The 23,127-nt window shown below is 43.9% G+C and overlaps 8 non-coding genes across 8 annotated transcripts; all 8 read left to right on the forward strand.

Annotated features, from left to right (window-relative positions):
- The first annotated feature begins 312 nt into the window (after positions 1–312).
- TRNAF-GAA (transfer RNA phenylalanine (anticodon GAA)) lies at positions 313–385 on the forward strand. Its single transcript has one exon. It is a non-coding gene; the product is annotated as a tRNA-Phe (tRNA).
- Positions 386–655: 270 nt separating this feature from the next.
- TRNAF-GAA (transfer RNA phenylalanine (anticodon GAA)) lies at positions 656–728 on the forward strand. The gene has a single exon. It is a non-coding gene; the product is annotated as a tRNA-Phe (tRNA).
- A 1,707-nt stretch (positions 729–2,435) lies between these two features.
- On the forward strand, positions 2,436–2,508 carry TRNAF-GAA (transfer RNA phenylalanine (anticodon GAA)). Its single transcript has one exon. It is a non-coding gene; the product is annotated as a tRNA-Phe (tRNA).
- Positions 2,509–4,558: 2,050 nt separating this feature from the next.
- Positions 4,559–4,631, forward strand: TRNAF-GAA (transfer RNA phenylalanine (anticodon GAA)). The gene has a single exon. It is a non-coding gene; the product is annotated as a tRNA-Phe (tRNA).
- Positions 4,632–13,055: 8,424 nt separating this feature from the next.
- TRNAF-GAA (transfer RNA phenylalanine (anticodon GAA)) lies at positions 13,056–13,128 on the forward strand. Its single transcript has one exon. It is a non-coding gene; the product is annotated as a tRNA-Phe (tRNA).
- Positions 13,129–15,183: 2,055 nt separating this feature from the next.
- On the forward strand, positions 15,184–15,256 carry TRNAF-GAA (transfer RNA phenylalanine (anticodon GAA)). Its single transcript has one exon. It is a non-coding gene; the product is annotated as a tRNA-Phe (tRNA).
- Positions 15,257–15,526: 270 nt separating this feature from the next.
- On the forward strand, positions 15,527–15,599 carry TRNAF-GAA (transfer RNA phenylalanine (anticodon GAA)). The gene has a single exon. It is a non-coding gene; the product is annotated as a tRNA-Phe (tRNA).
- A 5,615-nt stretch (positions 15,600–21,214) lies between these two features.
- Positions 21,215–21,287, forward strand: TRNAF-GAA (transfer RNA phenylalanine (anticodon GAA)). Its single transcript has one exon. It is a non-coding gene; the product is annotated as a tRNA-Phe (tRNA).
- The last annotated feature ends 1,840 nt before the right edge of the window (positions 21,288–23,127 follow it).

Here is a 23,127-nt window from a genome sequence, read left to right on the forward strand (position 1 = left end):
ACCATGGGAGCTGCAGTCCTTAGAAAATGAAAGTAAAGAGCAGAGAAGAAGCTGAACACCATGCCGGAAATCCAGGAAATTGTGGAAATAGATGGCCAGCAGAGAAACAGCAATCACAACATAAAAGGAGGTTACTGAGGCAAGCTTACATTGGTTTGTCAAGGGGAACTATTGCTCCTATTGTTCCTATTGCAATTACCATGCTGATGTTTGAAAATAAAAGTGTAGGCTGGGACTTTAGATCTCCTTTAAGGTCTCTGGGACCCCTTCGCCTTGCCGCCACACACCTGCTGGCTTGCTCCTTTGGAACGTGCCGAAATAGCTCAGTTGGGAGAGCGTTAGACTGAAGATCTAAAGGTCCCTGGTTCGATCCCGGGTTTCGGCATCTGTTGTAGGTTTAAGGAGAGTCCACCTGTCTGTGAGCTGTTGCTTTTCTCATGAATCGGGCTAGCGTATGCTCCATGCTTTGGCTTCTCACCTGTCTGTTGCTCATGACAGAACGGTGGCTTAGTCTCACTAGCAATTTAGTCGTGAATCTTGCTGCCTTTTCTCTTTTCCGGCAACATGCATAGGCATAAAAATCTCAATTCTCCATAGGCTCCTGTCACACCAACTTATAGTAGCCAACAATTGCTGAGGAAAGCACATGTCTTAAGCCGAAATAGCTCAGTTGGGAGAGCGTTAGACTGAAGATCTAAAGGTCCCTGGTTCAATCCCGGGTTTCGGCAACTGCCTCCGTTTCTTTTGGTGTAACGCTTCCCGGCAAGACTGGGCAGACCAAGACCAAGGTTTAGAAACTGGTTCAGTGCATATTAGGGTCTCGGGCGCAGCAGAAAAGCAATTGTACAACTTCCCGCAGTATATGGTTTTCTCAGCCAACGTGCAAGGACATGTCCAAAATCTATTCTTCTCAATAGGACCAGGTTACACCACCACATAGCGCTGCAAAGCCTTGGGGGAAAAAAAGGCTGGCATGTTGCATTGTTGCAGCCCTCACCTGCGTTATGCCAATCAAACCAAGTGGAAGAGTCTGCTTCACAGAGGAAATGCAATGTGTCCGAAAGGAATGGCAGCGCGCAGCCGAGCAAAACAACTTATCAAATGCATTCCGGGGTGAACAAGACTTAGCCGGCTTTGAAAGATACTAAAAGTCACGGCGCAGCCAAAACTAGTCTTTGACAACTTGATGCAAGTAAATAGAACTTTTTTGAACCATGGGATGAATAAAATCCAATACATTTTCTTCCTCGTGCTGATGCATCAGACTAGAAAACCAGAAGCAGGTCAGAAAAAGTATCTTCGCGGTCCGAAATGACTTCCATGACAAAAGCTACAATTGCGCAGCTGAAGATTCTCAGCTTCCTCAGGTTGCAGGCCGCTTCTTCTTCCATACACACAAAATGAGAAGCATAACCACTCCTTCCTAGAAAAGGCAATATCACTTATTCAACCAATTTCCTTGCGGAGTCACTTCTCTTGCAGGGTCCCAAAAGACACAGTATACAAGCAAGTCATTTGGATTTTGCCTTTCACTTTAGTTTGAAGAAAGATGTATGATTGTATGCCTTTTATCAGGAAAATTGGGTGAAAATGGCTACGTCAGATGAAAAGCAAAGCTTTAAAGCGAAGAAAGATTACAAACTGTATGACTTTTTCAGGGAAAGTGGCTCAAAATGGCTACGTCAGATGAAAAGCAAGAGGGTTAGCAGCTAGATAAGGTTCCTTTCGAAAAGAGAACACTTGGAGCATTTTCCTTCACTCTGGTCCTTTGGTAGTACTACGGCTGGTTTAAGGCTTCTTTAGAGCAGTGTATTTGGACTCCTCAAAACCTCTATCTAGCTTTAAAAATGTAAAGCCATATATTGCTTCCCACGTTGCATTTCATTGATTTCTAGCCTACTCGCATGAATTTGAACAATCTTGAATATTGTAAACTGACTTTGTGAAGATCCACCAACATTTTCTTTTTTGATTTCAGTGAAATGTATTCACAGTGCCCTGTGAGTAGACTTTTCTGTGTCACACATTTCACAGAGTCTGATTTCCAACGTACAGATTTGCTGAGAGGAGGAGTTTCAGGAGGCAGAGTCAGTACAGGAATCACAGCTTGCAGGCAGCAAGGTACCATGGGAGCTGCAGTCCTTAGAAAATGAAAGTAAAGAGCAGAGAAGAAGCTGAACACCATGCCGGAAATCCAGAAAATTGTGGAAATAGATGGCCAGCAGAGAAACAGCAATCACAACATAAAAGGAGGTTACTGACGCAAGCTTACATTGGTTTGTCAAGGGGAACTATTGCTCCTATTGTTCCTATTGCCATTACCATGCTGATGTTTGAAAATAAAAGTGTAGGCTGGGACTTTAGATCTCCTTTAAGGTCTCTGGGACCCCTTCGCCTTGCCGCCACACACCTGCTGGCTTGCTCCTTTGGAATGTGCCGAAATAGCTCAGTTGGGAGAGCGTTAGACTGAAGATCTAAAGGTCCCTGGTTCGATCCCGGGTTTCGGCATCTGTTGTAGGTTTAAGGAGAGTCCACCTGTCTGTGAGCTGTTGCTTTTCTCATGAATCGGGCTAGCGTATGCTCCATGCATTGGCTTCTCACCTGTCTGTTGCTCATGACAGAACGGTGGCTTAGTCTCACTGGCAATTTAGTCGTGAATCTTGCTGCCTTTTCTCTTTTCCGGCAACATGCATAGGCATAAAAATCTCAATTCTCCATAGGCTCCTGTAACACCAACTTATAGTAGCCAACAATTGCTGAGGAAAACACACGTCTTAAGCCGAAATAGCTCAGTTGGGAGAGCGTTAGACTGAAGATCTAAAGGTCTCTGGTTCTATTCCGGGTTTCGGCAACTGCCTGCGTTTCTTTTGGTGTAACGCTTCCCGGCAAGACTGGGCAGACCAAGACCAAGGTTTAGAAACTGGTTCAGTGCATATTAGGGTCTCGGGCACAGCAGAAAAGCAATTGTACAACTTCCCGCAGTATATGGTTTTCTCAGCCAACGTGCAAGGACATTTCCAAAATCTATTCTTCTCAATAGGACCAGGTTACACCACCACATAGCGCTGCAAAGCCTTGGGGGAAAAAAAGGCTGGCATGTTGCATTGTTGCAGCCCTCACCTGCATTATGCCAATCAAACCAAGTGGAAGAGTCTGCTTCACAGAGGAAATGCAATGTGTCCGAAAGGAATGGCAGCGCGCAGCCGAGCAAAACAACTTATCAAATGCATTCCGGGGTGAACAAGACTTAGCCGGCTTTGAAAGATACTAAAAGTCACGGCGCCGCCAAAACTAGTCTTTGACAACTTGATGCAAGTAAATAGAACTTTTTTGAACCATGGGATGAATAAAATCCAATACATTTTCTTCCTCGTGCTGATGCATCAGACTAGAAAACCAGAAGCAGGTCAGAAAAAGTATCTTCGCGGTCCGAAATGACTTCCATGACAAAAGCTACAATTGCGCAGCTGAAGATTCTCAGCTTCCTCAGGTTGCAGGCCGCTTCTTCTTCCATACACACAAAATGAGAAGCATAACCACTCCTTCCTAGAAAAGGCAATATCACTTATTCAACCAATTTCCTTGCGGAGTCACTTCTCTTGCAGGGTCCCAAAAGACACAGTATACACGCAAGTCATTTTAATTTTGCCTTTCACTTTAGTTTGAAGAAAGATGTATGATTGTATGCCTTTTATCAGGAAAATTGGGTGAAAATGGCTACGTCAGATGAAAAGCAAAGCTTTAAAGCGAAGAAAGATTACAAACTGTATGACTTTTTCAGGGAAAGTGGCTCAAAATGGCTACGTCAGATGAAAAGCAAGAGGGTTAGCAGCTAGATAAGGTTCCTTTCGAAAAGAGAACACTTGGAGCATTTTCCTTCACTCTGGTCCTTTGGTAGTACTACGGCTGGTTTAAGGCTTCTTTAGAGCAGTGTATTTGGACTCCTCAAAACCTCTATCTAGCTTTAAAAATGTAAAGCCATATATTGCTTCCCACGTTGCATTTCATTGATTTCTAGCCTACTCGCATGAATTTGAACAATCTTGAATATTGTAAACTGACTTTGTGAAGATCCACCAACATTTTCTTTTTTGATTTCAGTGAAATGTATTCACAGTGCCCTGTGAGTAGACTTTGCTGTGTCACACATTTCACAGAGTCTGATTTCCAACGTACAGATTTGCTGAGAGGAGGAGTTTCAGGAGGCAGAGTCAGTACAGGAATCACAGCTTGCAGGCAGCAAGGTACCATGGGAGCTGCAGTCCTTAGAAAATGAAAGTAAAGAGCAGAGAAGAAGCTGAACACCATGCCGGAAATCCAGGAAATTGTGGAAATAGATGGCCAGCAGAGAAACAGCAATCACAACATAAAAGGAGGTTACTGAGGCAAGCTTACATTGGTTTGTCAAGGGGAACTATTGCTCCTATTGTTCCTATTGCCATTACCATGCTGATGTTTGAAAATAAAAGTGTAGGCTGGGACTTTAGATCTCCTTTAAGGTCTCTGGGACCCCTTCGCCTTGCCGCCACACACCTGCTGGCTTGCTCATTTGGAACGTGCCGAAATAGCTCAGTTGGGAGAGCGTTAGACTGAAGATCTAAAGGTCCCTGGTTCGATCCCGGGTTTCGGCATCTGTTGTAGATTTAAGGAGAGTCCACCTGTCTGTGAGCTGTTGCTTTTCTCATGAATCGGGCTAGCGTATGCTCCATGCTTTGGCTTCTCACCTGTCTGTTGCTCATGACAGAACGGTGGCTTAGTCTCCCTGGCAATTTAGTCGTGAATCTTGCTGCCTTTTCTCTTTTCCGGCAACATGCATAGGCATAAAAATCTCAATTCTCCATAGGCTCCTGTCACACCAACTTATAGTAGCCAACAATTGCTGAAGAAAGCACACGTCTTAAGCCGAAATAGCTCAGTTGGGAGAGCGTTAGACTGAAGATCTAAAAGTCCCTGGTTCAATCCCGGGTTTCGGCAACTGCCTGTGTTTGTTTTGGTGTAACGCTTCCCGGCAAGACTGGGCAGACCAAGACCAAGACCAAGGTTTAGAAACTGGGTAAGTGCATATTAGGGTCTCGGGCGCAGCAGAAAAGCAATTGTACAACTTCCCGCAGTATATGGTTTTCTCAGCCAACGTGCAAGGACATGTCCAAAATCTATTCTTCTCAATAGGACCAGGTAACACCACCACATAGCGCTGCAAACCCTTGGGGGAAAAAAAGGCTGGCATGTTGCATTGTTGCAGCCCTCACCTGCATTATGCCAATCAAACCAAGTGGAAGAGTCTGCTTCACAGAGGAAATGCAATGTGTCCGAAAGGAATGGCAGTGCGCAGCCGAGCAAAACAACTTATCAAATGCATTCCGGGGTGAACAAGACTTAGCCGGCTTTGAAAGATACTAAAAGTCACGGCGCCGCCAAAACTAGTCTTTGACAACTTGATGCAAGTAAATAGAACTTTTTTGAACCATGGGATGAATAAAATAAAATACATTTTCTTCCTCGTGCTGTTGCATTAGACTAGAAACCAGAAGAAGGTCAGAAAAAGTATCTTCGCGGTCCGAAATGACTTCCATGACAAAAGCTACAATTGCGCAGCTGAAGATTCTCAGCTTCCTCAGGTTGCAGGCCGCTTCTTCTTCCATGCACACAAAATGAGAAGCATAACCACTCCTTCCTAGAAAAGGCAATATCACTTATTCAACCAATTTCCTTGCGGAGTCACTTCTCTTGCAGGGTCCCAAAAGACACAGTATACACGCAAGTCATTTTGATTTTGCCTTTCACTTTAGTTTGAAGAAAGATGTATGATTGTATGCCTTTTATCAGGAAAATTGGGTGAAAATGGCTACGTCAGATGAAAAGCAAAGCTTTAAAGCGAAGAAAGATTACAAACTGTATGACTTTTTCAGGGAAAGTGGCTCAAAATGGCTACGTCAGATGAAAAGCAAGAGGGTTAGCAGCTAGATAAGGTTCCTTTCGAAAAGAGAACACTTGGAGCATTTTCCTTCACTCTGGTCCTTTGGTAGTACTACGGCTGGTTTAAGGCTTCTTTAGAGCAGTGTATTTGGACTCCTCAAAACCTCTATCTAGCTTTAAAAATGTAAAGCCATATATTGCTTCCCACGTTGCATTTCATTGATTTCTAGCCTACTCGCATGAATTTGAACAATCTTGAATATTGTAAACTGACTTTGTGAAGATCCACCAACATTTTCTTTTTTGATTTCAGTGAAATGTATTCACAGTGCCCTGTGAATAGACTTTGCTGTGTCACACATTTCACAGAGTCTGATTTCCAACGTACAGATTTGCTGAGAGGAGGAGTTTCAGGAGGCAGAGTCAGTAAAGGAATCACAGCTTGCAGGCAGCAAGGTACCATGGGAGCTGCAGTCCTTAGAAAATGAAAGTAAAGAGCAGAGAAGAAGCTGAACACCATGCCGGAAATCCAGGAAATTGTGGAAATAGATGGCCAGCAGAGAAACAGCAATCACAACATAAAAGGAGGTTACTGAGGCAAGCTTACATTGGTTTGTCAAGGGGAACTATTGCTCCTATTGTTCCTATTGCCATTACCATGCTGATGTTTGAAAATAAAAGTTTAGGCTGGGACTTTAGATCTCCTTTAAGGTCTCTGGGACCCCTTCGCCTTACCGCCACACACCTGCTGGCTTGCTCATTTGGAACGTGCCGAAATAACTCAGTTGGGAGAGCGTTAGACTGAAGATCTAAAGGTCCCTGGTTCGATCCCGGGTTTCGGCATCTGTTGTAGATTTAAGGAGAGGCCACCTGTCTGTGAGCTGTTGCTTTTCTCATGAATCGGGCCAGCGTATGCTCCATGCTTTGGCTTCTCACCTGTCTGTTGCTCATGACAGAACGGTGGCTTAGTCTCCCTGGCAATTTAGTCGTGAATCTTGTTGCCTTTTCTCTTTTCCGGCAACATGCATAGGCATAAAAATCTCAATTCTCCATAGGCTCCTGTCACACCAACTTATAGTAGCCAACAATTGCTGAGAAAAGCACACGTCTTAAGCCAAAATAGCTCAGTTGGGAGAGCGTTAGACTGAAGATCTAAAGGTCCCTGGTTCAATCCCGGGTTTCGGCAACTGCCTGCGTTTCTTTTGGTGTAAAGCTTCCCGGCAAGACTGGGCAGACCAAGACCAAGGTTTAGAAACTGGTTCAGTGCATATTAGGGTCTCGGGCGCAGCAGAAAAGCAATTGTACAACTTCCCGCAGTATATGGTTTTCTCAGCCAATGTGCAAGGACATGTCCAAAATCTATTCTTCTCAATAGGACCAGGTTACACCACCACATAGCGCTTGCAAAGCCTTGGGGGAAAAAAAGGCTGGCATGTTGCATTGTTGCAGCCCTCACCTGCGTTATGCCAATCAAACCAAGTGGAAGAGTCTGCTTCACAGAGGAAATGCAATGTGTCCGAAAGGAATGGCAGCGCGCAGCCGAGCAAAACAACTTATCAAATGCATTCCGGGGTGAACAAGACTTAGCCGGCTTTGAAAGATACTAAAAGTCACGGCGCTGCCAAAACTAGTCTTTGACAACTTGATGCAAGTAAATAGAACTTTTTTGAACCATGGGATGAATAAAATCCAATACATTTTCTTCCTCGTGCTGATGCATCAGACTAGAAAACCAGAAGCAGGTCAGAAAAAGTATCTTCGCGGTCCGAAATGACTTCCATGACAAAAGTTACAATTGCGCAGCTGAAGATTCTCAGCTTCCTCAGGTTGCAGGCCGCTTCTTCTTCCATGCACACAAAATGAGAAGCATAACCACTCCTTCCTAGAAAAGGCAATATCACTTATTCAACCAATTTCCTTGCGGAGTCACTTCTCTTGCAGGGTCCCAAAAGACACAGTATACACGCAAGTCATTTTGATTTTGCCTTTCACTTTAGTTTGAAGAAAGATGTATGATTGTATGCCTTTTATCAGGAAAATTGGGTGAAAATGGCTACGTCAGATGAAAAGCAAAGCTTTAAAGCGAAGAAAGATTACAAACTGTATGACTTTTTCAGGGAAAGTGGCTCAAAATGGCTAAGTCAGATGAAAAGCAAGAGGGTTAGCAGCTAGATAAGGTTACTTTCAAAAAGAGAACACTTGGAGCATTTTCCTTCACTCTGGTCCTTTGGTAGTACTACGGCTGGTTTAAGGCTTCTTTAGAGCAGTGTATTTGGACTCCTCAAAACCTCTATCTAGCTTTAAAAATGTAAAGCCATATATTGCTTCCCACGTTGCATTTCATTGATTTCTAGCCTACTCGCATGAATTTGAACAATCTTGAATATTGTAAACTGACTTTGTGAAGATCCACCAACATTTTCTTTTTTGATTTCAGTGAAATGTATTCACAGTGCCCTGTGAGTAGACTTTGCTGTGTCACACATTTCACAGAGTCTGATTTCCAACGTACAGATTTGCTGAGAGGAGGAGTTTCAGGAGGCAGAGTCAGTACAGGAATCACAGCTTGCAGGCAGCAAGGTACCATGGGAGCTGCAGTCCTTAGAAAATGAAAGTAAAGAGCAGAGAAGAAGCTGAACACCATGCCGGAAATCCAGGAAATTGTGGAAATAGATGGCCAGCAGAGAAACAGCAATCACAACATAAAAGGAGGTTACTGACGCAAGCTTACATTGGTTTGTCAAGGGGAACTATTGCTCCTATTGTTCCTATTGCCATTACCATGCTGATGTTTGAAAATAAAAGTTTAGGCTGGGACTTTAGATCTCCTTTAAGGTCTCTGGGACCCCTTCGCCTTACTGCCACACACCTGCTGGCTTGCTCATTTGGAACGTGCCGAAATAACTCAGTTGGGAGAGCGTTAGACTGAAGATCTAAAGGTCCCTGGTTCGATCCCGGGTTTCGGCATCTGTTGTAGATTTAAGGAGAGGCCACCTGTCTGTGAGCTGTTGCTTTTCTCATGAATCGGGCCAGCGTATGCTCCATGCTTTGGCTTCTCACCTGTCTGTTGCTCATGACAGAACGGTGGCTTAGTCTCCCTGGCAATTTAGTCGTGAATCTTGTTGCCTTTTCTCTTTTCCGGCAACATGCATAGGCATAAAAATCTCAATTCTCCATAGGCTCCTGTCACACCAACTTATAGTAGCCAACAATTGCTGAGAAAAGCACACGTCTTAAGCCAAAATAGCTCAGTTGGGAGAGCGTTAGACTGAAGATCTAAAGGTCCCTGGTTCAATCCCGGGTTTCGGCAACTGCCTGCGTTTCTTTTGGTGTAAAGCTTCCCGGCAAGACTGGGCAGACCAAGACCAAGGTTTAGAAACTGGTTCAGTGCATATTAGGGTCTCGGGCGCAGCAGAAAAGCAATTGTACAACTTCCCGCAGTATATGGTTTTCTCAGCCAATGTGCAAGGACATGTCCAAAATCTATTCTTCTCAATAGGACCAGGTTACACCACCACATAGCGCTTGCAAAGCCTTGGGGGAAAAAAAGGCTGGCATGTTGCATTGTTGCAGCCCTCACCTGCGTTATGCCAATCAAACCAAGTGGAAGAGTCTGCTTCACAGAGGAAATGCAATGTGTCCGAAAGGAATGGCAGCGCGCAGCCGAGCAAAACAACTTATCAAATGCATTCCGGGGTGAACAAGACTTAGCCGGCTTTGAAAGATACTAAAAGTCACGGCGCTGCCAAAACTAGTCTTTGACAACTTGATGCAAGTAAATAGAACTTTTTTGAACCATGGGATGAATAAAATCCAATACATTTTCTTCCTCGTGCTGATGCATCAGACTAGAAAACCAGAAGCAGGTCAGAAAAAGTATCTTCGCGGTCCGAAATGACTTCCATGACAAAAGTTACAATTGCGCAGCTGAAGATTCTCAGCTTCCTCAGGTTGCAGGCCGCTTCTTCTTCCATGCACACAAAATGAGAAGCATAACCACTCCTTCCTAGAAAAGGCAATATCACTTATTCAACCAATTTCCTTGCGGAGTCACTTCTCTTGCAGGGTCCCAAAAGACACAGTATACACGCAAGTCATTTTGATTTTGCCTTTCACTTTAGTTTGAAGAAAGATGTATGATTGTATGCCTTTTATCAGGAAAATTGGGTGAAAATGGCTACGTCAGATGAAAAGCAAAGCTTTAAATCGAAGAAAGATTACAAACTGTATGACTTTTTCAGGGAAAGTGGCTCAAAATGGCTAAGTCAGATGAAAAGCAAGAGGGTTAGCAGCTAGATAAGGTTACTTTCAAAAAGAGAACACTTGGAGCATTTTCCTTCACTCTGGTCCTTTGGTAGTACTACGGCTGGTTTAAGGCTTCTTTAGAGCAGTGTATTTGGACTCCTCAAAACCTCTATCTAGCTTTAAAAATGTAAAGCCATATATTGCTTCCCACGTTGCATTTCATTGATTTCTAGCCTACTCGCATGAATTTGAACAATCTTGAATATTGTAAACTGACTTTGTGAAGATCCACCAACATTTTCTTTTTTGATTTCAGTGAAATGTATTCACAGTGCCCTGTGAGTAGACTTTGCTGTGTCACACATTTCACAGAGTCTGATTTCCAACGTACAGATTTGCTGAGAGGAGGAGTTTCAGGAGGCAGAGTCAGTACAGGAATCACAGCTTGCAGGCAGCAAGGTACCATGGGAGCTGCAGTCCTTAGAAAATGAAAGTAAAGAGCAGAGAAGAAGCTGAACACCATGCCGGAAATCCAGGAAATTGTAGAAATAGATGGCCAGCAGAGAAACAGCAATCACAACATAAAAGGAGGTTACTGAGGCAAGCTTACATTGGTTTGTCAAGGGGAACTATTGCTCCTATTGTTCCTATTGCCATTACCATGCTGATGTTTGAAAATAAAAGTGTAGGCTGGGACTTTAGATCTCCTTTAAGGTCTCTGGGACCCCTTCGCTTTGCCGCCACACACCTGCTGGCTTGCTCCTTTGGAATGTGCCGAAATAGCTCAGTTGGGAGAGCGTTAGACTGAAGATCTAAAGTCCCTGGTTCTATTCCGGGTTTCGGCAACTGCCTGCGTTTCTTTTGGTGTAACGCTTCCCGGCAAGACTGGGCAGACCAAGACCAAGGTTTAGAAACTGGTTCAGTGCATATTAGGGTCTCGGGCGCAGCAGAAAAGCAATTGTACAACTTCCCGCAGTATATGGTTTTCTCAGCCAACGTGCAAGGACATGTCCAAAATCTTTTCTACTCAATAGGACCAGGTTACACCACCACATAGCGCTGCAAAGCCTTGGGGGAAAAAAAGGCTGGCATGTTGCATTGTTGCAGCCCTCACCTGCGTTATGCCAATCAAACCAAGTGGAAGAGTCTGCTTCACAGAGGAAATGCAATGTGTCCGAAAGGAATGGCAGAGCGCAGCCGAGCAAAACAACTTATCAAATGCATTCCGGGGTGAAAAAAACTTAGCCGGCTTTGAAAGATACTAAAAGTCACGGCGCCGCCAAAACTAGTCTTTGACAACTTGATGCAAGTAAATAGAACTTTTTTGAACCATGGGATGAATAAAATCCAATACATTTTCTTCCTCGTGCTGTTGCATTAGACTAGAAACCAGAAGCAGGTCAGAAAAAGTATCTTCGCGGTCCGAAATGACTTCCATGACAAAAGCTACAATTGCGCAGCTGAAGATTCTCAGCTTCCTCAGGTTGCAGGTCGCTTCTTCTTCCATGCACACAAAATGAGAAGCATAACCACTCCTTCCTAGAAAAGGCAATATCACTTATTCAACCAATTTCCTTGCGGAGTCACTTCTCTTGCAGGGTCCCAAAAGACACAGTATACACGCAAGTCATTTTGATTTTGCCTTTCACTTTAGTTTGAAGAAAGATGTATGATTGTATGCCTTTTATCAGGAAAATTGGGTGAAAATGGCTACGTCAGATGAAAAGCAAAGCTTTAAAGCGAAGAAAGATTACAAACTGTATGACTTTTTCAGGGAAAGTGGCTCAAAATGGCTACGTCAGATGAAAAGCAAGAGGGTTAGCAGCTAGATAAGGTTCCTTTCGCAAAGAGAACACTTGGAGCGTTTTCCTTCACTCTGGTCCTTTGGTAGTACTACGGCTGGTTTAAGGCTTCTTTAGAGCAGTGTATTTGGACTCCTCAAAACCTCTATCTAGCTTTAAAAATGTAAAGCCATATATTGCTTCCCACGTTGCATTTCATTGATTTCTAGCCTACTCGCATGAATTTGAACAATCTTGAATATTGTAAACTGACTTTGTGAAGATCCACCAACATTTTCTTTTTTGATTTCAGTGAAATGTATTCACAGTGCCCTGTGAGTAGACTTTGCTGTGTCACACATTTCACAGAGTCTGATTTCCAACGTACAGATTTGCTGAGAGGAGGAGTTTCAGGAGGCAGAGTCAGTACAGGAATCACAGCTTGCAGGCAGCAAGGTACCATGGGAGCTGCAGTCCTTAGAAAATGAAAGTAAAGAGCAGAGAAGAAGCTGAACACCATGCCGGAAATCCAGGAAATTGTGGAAATAGATGGCCAGCAGAGAAACAGCAATCACAACATAAAAGGAGGTTACTGAGGCAAGCTTACATTGGTTTGTCAAGGGGAACTATTGCTCCTATTGTTCCTATTGCCATTACCATGCTGATGTTTGAAAATAAAAGTGTAGGCTGGGACTTTAGATCTCCGTTAAGGTCTCTGGGACCCCTTCGCCTTGCCGCCACACACCTGCTGGCTTGCTCCTTTGGAATGTGCCGAAATAGCTCAGTTGGGAGAGCGTTTGACTGAAGATCTAAAGGTCCCTGGTTCGATCCCGGGTTTCGGCATCTGTTGTAGGTTTAAGGAGAGTCCACCTGTCTGTGAGCTGTTGCTTTTCTCATGAATCGGGCTAGCGTATGCTCCATGCTTTGGCTTCTCACCTGTCTGTTGCTCATGACTGAACGGTGGCTTAGTCTCACTGGCAATTTAGTCGCGAATCTTGCTGCCTTTTCTCTTTTCCGGCAACATGCATAGGCATAAAAATCTCAATTCTCCATAGGCTCCTGTCACACCAACTTATAGTAGCCAACAATTGCTGAGGAAAGCACACGTCTTAAGCCGAAATAGCTCAGTTGGGAGAGCGTTAGACTGAAGATCTAAAGGTCCCTGGTTCAATCCCGGGTTTCGGCAACTGCCTGTGTTTGTTTTGGTGTAACGCTTCCCGGCAAGACTGGGCAGACCAAGACCAAGACCAAGGTTTAGAAACTGGGTAAGTGCATATTAGGGTCTCGGGCGCAGCAGAAAAGCAATTGTACAACTTCCCGCAGTATATGGTTTTCTCAGCCAACGTGCAAGGACATGTCCAAAATCTATTCTTCTCAATAGGACCAGGTAACACCACCACATAGCGCTGCAAACCCTTGGGGGAAAAAAAGGCTGGCATGTTGCATTGTTGCAGCCCTCACCTGCATTATGCCAATCAAACCAAGTGGAAGAGTCTGCTTCACAGAGGAAATGCAATGTGTCCGAAAGGAATGGCAGTGCGCAGCCGAGCAAAACAACTTATCAAATGCATTCCGGGGTGAACAAGACTTAGCCGGCTTTGAAAGATACTAAAAGTCACGGCGCCGCCAAAACTAGTCTTTGACAACTTGATGCAAGTAAATAGAACTTTTTTGAACCATGGGATGAATAAAATAAAATACATTTTCTTCCTCGTGCTGTTGCATTAGACTAGAAACCAGAAGCAGGTCAGAAAAAGTATCTTCGCGGTCCGAAATGACTTCCATGACAAAAGCTACAATTGCGCAGCTGAAGATTCTCAGCTTCCTCAGGTTGCAGGCCGCTTCTTCTTCCATACACACAAAATGAGAAGCATAACCACTCCTTCCTAGAAAAGGCAATATCACTTATTCAACCAATTTCCTTGCGGAGTCACTTCTCTTGCAGGGTCCCAAAAGACACAGTATACACGCAAGTCATTTTGATTTTGCCTTTCACTTTAGTTTGAAGAAAGATGTATGATTGTATGCCTTTTATCAGGAAAATTGGGTGAAAATGGCTACGTCAGATGAAAAGCAAAGCTTTAAAGCGAAGAAAGATTACAAACTGTATGACTTTTTCAGGGAAAGTGGCTCAAAATGGCTACGTCAGATGAAAAGCAAGAGGGTTAGCAGCTAGATAAGGTTCCTTTCGAAAAGAGAACACTTGGAGCATTTTCCTTCACTCTGGTCCTTTGGTAGTACTACGGCTGGTTTAAGGCTTCTTTAGAGCAGTGTATTTGGACTCCTCAAAACCTCTATCTAGCTTTAAAAATGTAAAGCCATATATTGCTTCCCACGTTGCATTTCATTGATTTCTAGCCTACTCGCATGAATTTGAACAATCTTGAATATTGTAAACTGACTTTGTGAAGATCCACCAACATTTTCTTTTTTGATTTCAGTGAAATGTATTCACAGTGCCCTGTGAATAGACTTTGCTGTGTCACACATTTCACAGAGTCTGATTTCCAACGTACAGATTTGCTGAGAGGAGGAGTTTCAGGAGGCAGAGTCAGTAAAGGAATCACAGCTTGCAGGCAGCAAGGTACCATGGGAGCTGCAGTCCTTAGAAAATGAAAGTAAAGAGCAGAGAAGAAGCTGAACACCATGCCGGAAATCCAGGAAATTGTGTAAATAGATGGCCAGCAGAGAAACAGCAATCACAACATAAAAGGAGGTTACTGAGGCAAGCTTACATTGGTTTGTCAAGGGGAACTATTGCTCCTATTGTTCCTATTGCCATTACCATGCTGATGTTTGAAAATAAAAGTTTAGGCTGGGACTTTAGATCTCCTTTAAGGTCTCTGGGACCCCTTCGCCTTACCGCCACACACCTGCTGGCTTGCTCATTTGGAACGTGCCGAAATAACTCAGTTGGGAGAGCGTTAGACTGAAGATCTAAAGGTCCCTGGTTCGATCCCGGGTTTCGGCATCTGTTGTAGATTTAAGGAGAGGCCACCTGTCTGTGAGCTGTTGCTTTTCTCATGAATCGGGCCAGCGTATGCTCCATGCTTTGGCTTCTCACCTGTCTGTTGCTCATGACAGAACGGTGGCTTAGTCTCCCTGGCAATTTAGTCGTGAATCTTGTTGCCTTTTCTCTTTTCCGGCAACATGCATAGGCATAAAAATCTCAATTCTCCATAGGCTCCTGTCACACCAACTTATAGTAGCCAACAATTGCTGAGAAAAGCACACGTCTTAAGCCAAAATAGCTCAGTTGGGAGAGCGTTAGACTGAAGATCTAAAGGTCCCTGGTTCGATCCCGGGTTTCGGCATCTGTTGTAGGTTTAAGGAGAGTCCACCTGTCTGTGAGCTGTTGCTTTTCTCATGAATCGGGCTAGCGTATGCTCCATGCTTTGGCTTCTCACCTGTCTGTTGCTCATGACTGAACGGTGGCTTAGTCTCACTGGCAATTTAGTCGCGAATCTTGCTGCCTTTTCTCTTTTCCGGCAACATGCATAGGCATAAAAATCTCAATTCTCCATAGGCTCCTGTCACACCAACTTATAGTAGCCAACAATTGCTGAGGAAAGCACACGTCTTAAGCCGAAATAGCTCAGTTGGGAGAGCGTTAGACTGAAGATCTAAAGGTCCCTGGTTCAATCCCGGGTTTCGGCAACTGCCTGTGTTTGTTTTGGTGTAACGCTTCCCGGCAAGACTGGGCAGACCAAGACCAAGACCAAGGTTTAGAAACTGGGTAAGTGCATATTAGGGTCTCGGGCGCAGCAGAAAAGCAATTGTACAACTTCCCGCAGTATATGGTTTTCTCAGCCAACGTGCAAGGACATGTCCAAAATCTATTCTTCTCAATAGGACCAGGTTACACCACCACATAGCGCTGCAAAGCCTTGGGGGAAAAAAAGGCTGGCATGTTGCATTGTTGCAGCCCTCACCTGCGTTATGCCAATCAAACCAAGTGGAAGAGTCTGCTTCACAGAGGAAATGCAATGTGTCCGAAAGGAATGGCAGCGCGCAGCCGAGCAAAACAACTTATCAAATGCATTCCGGGGTGAACAAGACTTAGCCGGCTTTGAAAGATACTAAAAGTCACGGCGCAGCCAAAACTAGTCTTTAACAACTTGATGCAAGTAAATAGAACTTTTTTGAACCATGGGATGAATAAAATCCAATACATTTTCTTCCTCGTGCTGATGCATCAGACTAGAAAACCAGAAGCAGGTCAGAAAAAGTATCTTCGCGGTCCGAAATGACTTCCATGACAAAAGCTACAATTGCGCAGCTGAAGATTCTCAGCTTCCTCAGGTTGCAGGCCGCTTCTTCTTCCATACACACAAAATGAGAAGCATAACCACTCCTTCCTAGAAAAGGCAATATCACTTATTCAACCAATTTCCTTGCGGAGTCACTTCTCTTGCAGGGTCCCAAAAGACACAGTATACACGCAAGTCATTTGGATTTTGCCTTTCACTTTAGTTTGAAGAAAGATGTATGATTGTATTCCTTTTATCAGGAAAATTGGGTGAAAATGGCTACGTCAGATGAAAAGCAAAGCTTTAAAGCGAAGAAAGATTACAAACTGTATGACTTTTTCAGGGAAAGTGGCTCAAAATGGCTAAGTCAGATGAAAAGCAAGAGGGTTAGCAGCTAGATAAGGTTACTTTCAAAAAGAGAACACTTGGAGCATTTTCCTTCACTCTGGTCCTTTGGTAGTACTACGGCTGGTTTAAGGCTTCTTTAGAGCAGTGTATTTGGACTCCTCAAAACCTCTATCTAGCTTTAAAAATGTAAAGCCATATATTGCTTCCCACGTTGCATTTCATTGATTTCTAGCCTACTCGCATGAATTTGAACAATCTTGAATATTGTAAACTGACTTTGTGAAGATCCACCAACATTTTCTTTTTTGATTTCAGTGAAATGTATTCACAGTGCCCTGTGAGTAGACTTTGCTGTGTCACACATTTCACAGAGTCTGATTTCCAACGTACAGATTTGCTGAGAGGAGGAGTTTCAGGAGGCAGAGTCAGTACAGGAATCACAGCTTGCAGGCAGCAAGGTACCATGGGAGCTGCAGTCCTTAGAAAATGAAAGTAAAGAGCAGAGAAGAAGCTGAACACCATGCCGGAAATCCAGGAAATTGTAGAAATAGATGGCCAGCAGAGAAACAGCAATCACAACATAAAAGGAGGTTACTGAGGCAAGCTTACATTGGTTTGTCAAGGGGAACTATTGCTCCTATTGTTCCTATTGCCATTACCATGCTGATGTTTGAAAATAAAAGTGTAGGCTGGGACTTTAGATCTCCTTTAAGGTCTCTGGGACCCCTTCGCTTTGCCGCCACACACCTGCTGGCTTGCTCCTTTGGAATGTGCCGAAATAGCTCAGTTGGGAGAGCGTTAGACTGAAGATCTAAAGTCCCTGGTTCTATTCCGGGTTTCGGCAACTGCCTGCGTTTCTTTTGGTGTAACGCTTCCCGGCAAGACTGGGCAGACCAAGACCAAGGTTTAGAAACTGGTTCAGTGCATATTAGGGTCTCGGGCGCAGCAGAAAAGCAATTGTACAACTTCCCGCAGTATATGGTTTTCTCAGCCAACGTGCAAGGACATGTCCAAAATCTTTTCTACTCAATAGGACCAGGTTACACCACCACATAGCGCTGCAAAGCCTTGGGGGAAAAAAAGGCTGGCATGTTGCATTGTTGCAGCCCTCACCTGCGTTATGCCAATCAAACCAAGTGGAAGAGTCTGCTTCACAGAGGAAATGCAATGTGTCCGAAAGGAATGGCAGAGCGCAGCCGAGCAAAACAACTTATCAAATGCATTCCGGGGTGAAAAAAACTTAGCCGGCTTTGAAAGATACTAAAAGTCACGGCGCCGCCAAAACTAGTCTTTGACAACTTGATGCAAGTAAATAGAACTTTTTTGAACCATGGGATGAATAAAATCCAATACATTTTCTTCCTCGTGCTGTTGCATTAGACTAGAAACCAGAAGCAGGTCAGAAAAAGTATCTTCGCGGTCCGAAATGACTTCCATGACAAAAGCTACAATTGCGCAGCTGAAGATTCTCAGCTTCCTCAGGTTGCAGGTCGCTTCTTCTTCCATGCACACAAAATGAGAAGCATAACCACTCCTTCCTAGAAAAGGCAATATCACTTATTCAACCAATTTCCTTGCGGAGTCACTTCTCTTGCAGGGTCCCAAAAGACACAGTATACACGCAAGTCATTTTGATTTTGCCTTTCACTTTAGTTTGAAGAAAGATGTATGATTGTATGCCTTTTATCAGGAAAATTGGGTGAAAATGGCTACGTCAGATGAAAAGCAAAGCTTTAAAGCGAAGAAAGATTACAAACTGTATGACTTTTTCAGGGAAAGTGGCTCAAAATGGCTACGTCAGATGAAAAGCAAGAGGGTTAGCAGCTAGATAAGGTTCCTTTCGCAAAGAGAACACTTGGAGCGTTTTCCTTCACTCTGGTCCTTTGGTAGTACTACGGCTGGTTTAAGGCTTCTTTAGAGCAGTGTATTTGGACTCCTCAAAACCTCTATCTAGCTTTAAAAATGTAAAGCCATATATTGCTTCCCACGTTGCATTTCATTGATTTCTAGCCTACTCGCATGAATTTGAACAATCTTGAATATTGTAAACTGACTTTGTGAAGATCCACCAACATTTTCTTTTTTGATTTCAGTGAAATGTATTCACAGTGCCCTGTGAGTAGACTTTGCTGTGTCACACATTTCACAGAGTCTGATTTCCAACGTACAGATTTGCTGAGAGGAGGAGTTTCAGGAGGCAGAGTCAGTACAGGAATCACAGCTTGCAGGCAGCAAGGTACCATGGGAGCTGCAGTCCTTAGAAAATGAAAGTAAAGAGCAGAGAAGAAGCTGAACACCATGCCGGAAATCCAGGAAATTGTGGAAATAGATGGCCAGCAGAGAAACAGCAATCACAACATAAAAGGAGGTTACTGAGGCAAGCTTACATTGGTTTGTCAAGGGGAACTATTGCTCCTATTGTTCCTATTGCCATTACCATGCTGATGTTTGAAAATAAAAGTGTAGGCTGGGACTTTAGATCTCCTTTAAGGTCTCTGGGACCCCTTCGCCTTGCCGCCACACACCTGCTGGCTTGCTCCTTTGGAATGTGCCGAAATAGCTCAGTTGGGAGAGCGTTTGACTGAAGATCTAAAGGTCCCTGGTTCGATCCCGGGTTTCGGCATCTGTTGTAGGTTTAAGGAGAGTCCACCTGTCTGTGAGCTGTTGCTTTTCTCATGAATCGGGCTAGCGTATGCTCCATGCTTTGGCTTCTCACCTGTCTGTTGCTCATGACTGAACGGTGGCTTAGTCTCACTGGCAATTTAGTCGCGAATCTTGCTGCCTTTTCTCTTTTCCGGCAACATGCATAGGCATAAAAATCTCAATTCTCCATAGGCTCCTGTCACATCAACTTATAGTAGCCAACAATTGCTGAGGAAAGCACACGTCTTAAGCCAAAATAGCTCAGTTGGGAGAGCGTTAGACTGAAGATCTAAAGGTCCCTGGTTCAATCCCGGGTTTCGGCAACTGCCTGCGTTTCTTTTGGTGTAACGCTTCCCGGCAAGACTGGGCAGACCAAGACCAAGGTTTAGAAACTGGTTTAGTGCATATTAGGGTCTCGGGCGCAGCAGAAAAGCAATTGTACAACTTCCCGCAGTATATGGTTTTCTCAGCCAACGTGCAAGGACATGTCCAAAATCTATTCTTCTCAATAGGACCAGGTTACACCACCACATAGCGCTTGCAAAGCCTTGGGGGAAAAAAAGGCTGGCATGTTGCATTGTTGCAGCCCTCACCTGCGTTATGCCAATCAAACCAAGTGGAAGAGTCTGCTTCACAGAGGAAATGCAATGTGTCCGAAAGGAATGGCAGCGCGCAGCCGAGCAAAACAACTTATCAAATGCATCCCGGGGTGAACAAGACTTAGCCGGCTTTGAAAGATACTAAAAGTCACGGCGCCGCCAAAACTAGTCTTTGACAACTTGATGCAAGTAAATAGAACTTTTTTGAACCATGGGATGAATAAAATCCAATACATTTTCTTCCTCTTGCTGATGCATCAGACTAGAAAACCAGAAGCAGGTCAGAAAAAGTATCTTCGCGGTCCGAAATGACTTCCATGACAAAAGCTACAATTGCGCAGCTGAAGATTCTCAGCTTCCTCAGGTTGCAGGCCGCTTCTTCTTCCATGCACACAAAATGAGAAGCATAACCACTCCTTCCTAGAAAAGGCAATATCACTTATTCAACCAATTTCCTTGCGGAGTCACTTCTCTTGCAGGGTCCCAAAAGACACAGTATACATGCAAGTCATTTTGATTTTGCCTTTCACTTTAGTTTGAAGAAAGATGTATGATTGTATGCCTTTTATCAGGAAAATTGGGTGAAAATGGCTACGTCAGATGAAAAGCAAAGCTTTAAAGCGAAGAAAGATTACAAACTGTATGACTTTTTCAGGGAAAGTGGCTCAAAATGGCTACGTCAGATGAAAAGCAAGAGGGTTAGCAGCTAGATAAGGTTCTTTTCGAAAAGAGAACACTTGGAGCATTTTCCTTCACTCTGGTCCTTTGGTAGAACTACAGCTGGTTTAAGGCTTCTTTAGAGCAGTGTATTTGGACTCCTCAAAACCTCTATCTAGCTTTAAAAATGTAAAGCCATATATTGCTTCCCACGTTGCATTTCATTGATTTCTAGCCTACTCGCATGAATTTGAACAATCTTGAATATTGTAAACTGACTTTGTGAAGATCCACCAACATTTTCTTTTTTGATTTCAGTGAAATGTATTCACAGTGCCCTGTGAGTAGACTTTGCTGTGTCACACATTTCACAGAGTCTGATTTCCAACGTACAGATTTGCTGAGAGGAGGAGTTTCAGGAGGCAGAGTCAGTACAGGAATCACAGCTTGCAGGCAGCAAGGTACCATGGGAGCTGCAGTCCTTAGAAAATGAAAGTAAAGAGCAGAGAAGAAGCTGAACACCATGCCGGAAATCCAGGAAATTGTGGAAATAGATGGCCAGCAGAGAAACAGCAATCACAACATAAAAGGAGGTTACTGAGGCAAGCTTACATTGGTTTGTCAAGGGGAACTATTGCTCCTATTGTTCCTATTGCCATTACCATGCTGATGTTTGAAAATAAAAGTGTAGGCTGGGACTTTAGATCTCCTTTAAGGTCTCTGGGACCCCTTCGCCTTGCCGCCACACACCTGCTGGCTTGCTCCTTTGGAATGTGCCGAAATAGCTCAGTTGGGAGAGCGTTAGACTGAAGATCTAAAGGTCCCTGGTTCGATCCCGGGTTTCGGCATCTGTTGTAGGTTTAAGGAGAGTCCACCTGTCTGTGAGCTGTTGCTTTTCTCATGAATCGGGCTAGCGTATGCTCCATGCTTTGGCTTCTCACCTGTCTGTTGCTCATGACAGAACGGTGGCTTAGTCTCACTGGCAATTTAGTCGTGAATCTTGCTGCCTTTTCTCTTTTCCGGCAACATGCATAGGCATAAAAATCTCAATTCTCCATAGGCTCCTGTCACACCAACTTATAGTAGCCAACAATTGCTGAGGAAAGCACACGTCTTAAGCCGAAATACGTCAGTTGGGAGAGCGTTAGACTGAAGATCTAAAGGTCCCTGGTTAAATCCCGGGTTTCGGCAACTGCCTGCATTTCTTTTGGTGTAACGCTTCCCGGCAAGACTGGGCAGACCAAGACCAAGGTTTAGAAACTGGTTCAGTGCATATTAGGGTCTCGGGCACAGCAGAAAAGCAATTGTACAACTTCCCGCAGTATATGGTTTTCTCAGCCAACGTGCAAGGACATGTTCAAAATCTATTCTTCTCAATAGGACCAGGTAACACCACCACATAGCGCTGCAAAGCCTTGGGGGAAAAAAAGGCTGGCATGTTGCATTGTTGCAGCCCTCACCTGCGTTATGCCAATCAAACCAAGTGGAAGAGTCTGCTTCACAGAGGAAATGCAATGTGTCCGAAAGGAATGGCAGCGCGCAGCCGAGCAAAACAACTTATCAAATGCATTCCGGGGTGAACAAGACTTAGCCGGCTTTGAAAGATACTAAAAGTCACGGCGCAGCCAAAACTAGTCTTTGACAACTTGATGCAAGTAAATAGAAATTTTTTGAACCATGGGATGAATAAAATCCAATACATTTTCTTCCTCGTGCTGATGCATCAGACTAGAAAACCAGAAGCAGGTCAGAAAAAGTATCTTCGCGGTCCGAAATGACTTCCATGACAAAAGCTACAATTGCGCAGCTGAAGATTCTCAGCTTCCTCAGGTTGCAGGCCGCTTCTTCTTCCATACACACAAAATGAGAAGCATAACCACTCCTTCCTAGAAAAGGCAATATCACTTATTCAACCAATTTCCTTGCGGAGTCACTTCTCTTGCAGGGTCCCAAAAGACACAGTATACACGCAAGTCATTTGGATTTTGCCTTTCACTTTAGTTTGAAGAAAGATGTATGATTGTATTCCTTTTATCAGGAAAATTGGGTGAAAATGGCTACGTCAGATGAAAAGCAAAGCTTTAAAGCGAAGAAAGATTACAAACTGTATGACTTTTTCAGGGAAAGTGGCTCAAAATGGCTACGTCAGATGAAAAGCAAGAGGGTTAGCAGCTAGATAAGGTTCCTTTCGAAAAGAGAACACTTGGAGCATTTTCCTTCACTCTGGTCCTTTGGTAGTACTACGGCTGGTTTAAGGCTTCTTTAGAGCAGTGTATTTGTACTCCTCAAAACCTCTATCTAGCTTTAAAAATGTAAAGCCATATATTGCTTCCCACGTTGCATTTCATTGATTTCTAGCCTACTCGCATGAATTTGAACAATCTTGAATATTGTAAACTGACTTTGTGAAGATCCACCAACATTTTCTTTTTTGATTTCAGTGAAATGTATTCACAGTGCCCTGTGAGTAGACTTTTCTGTGTCACACATTTCACAGAGTCTGATTTCCAACGTACAGATTTGCTGAGAGGAGGAGTTTCAGGAGGCAGAGTCAGTACAGGAATCACAGCTTGCAGGAAGCAAGGTACCATGGGAGCTGCAGTCCTTAGAAAATGAAAGTAAAGAGCAGAGAAGAAGCTGAACACCATGCCGGAAATCCAGGAAATTGTGGAAATAGATGGCCAGCAG

Source organism: Staurois parvus, unplaced genomic scaffold (assembly GCF_062004578.1).
Source record: "Staurois parvus isolate SC_StPar_1 unplaced genomic scaffold, SC_StPar_1.0 ptg000126l, whole genome shotgun sequence".
NCBI lineage: Eukaryota > Metazoa > Chordata > Amphibia > Anura > Ranidae > Staurois > Staurois parvus.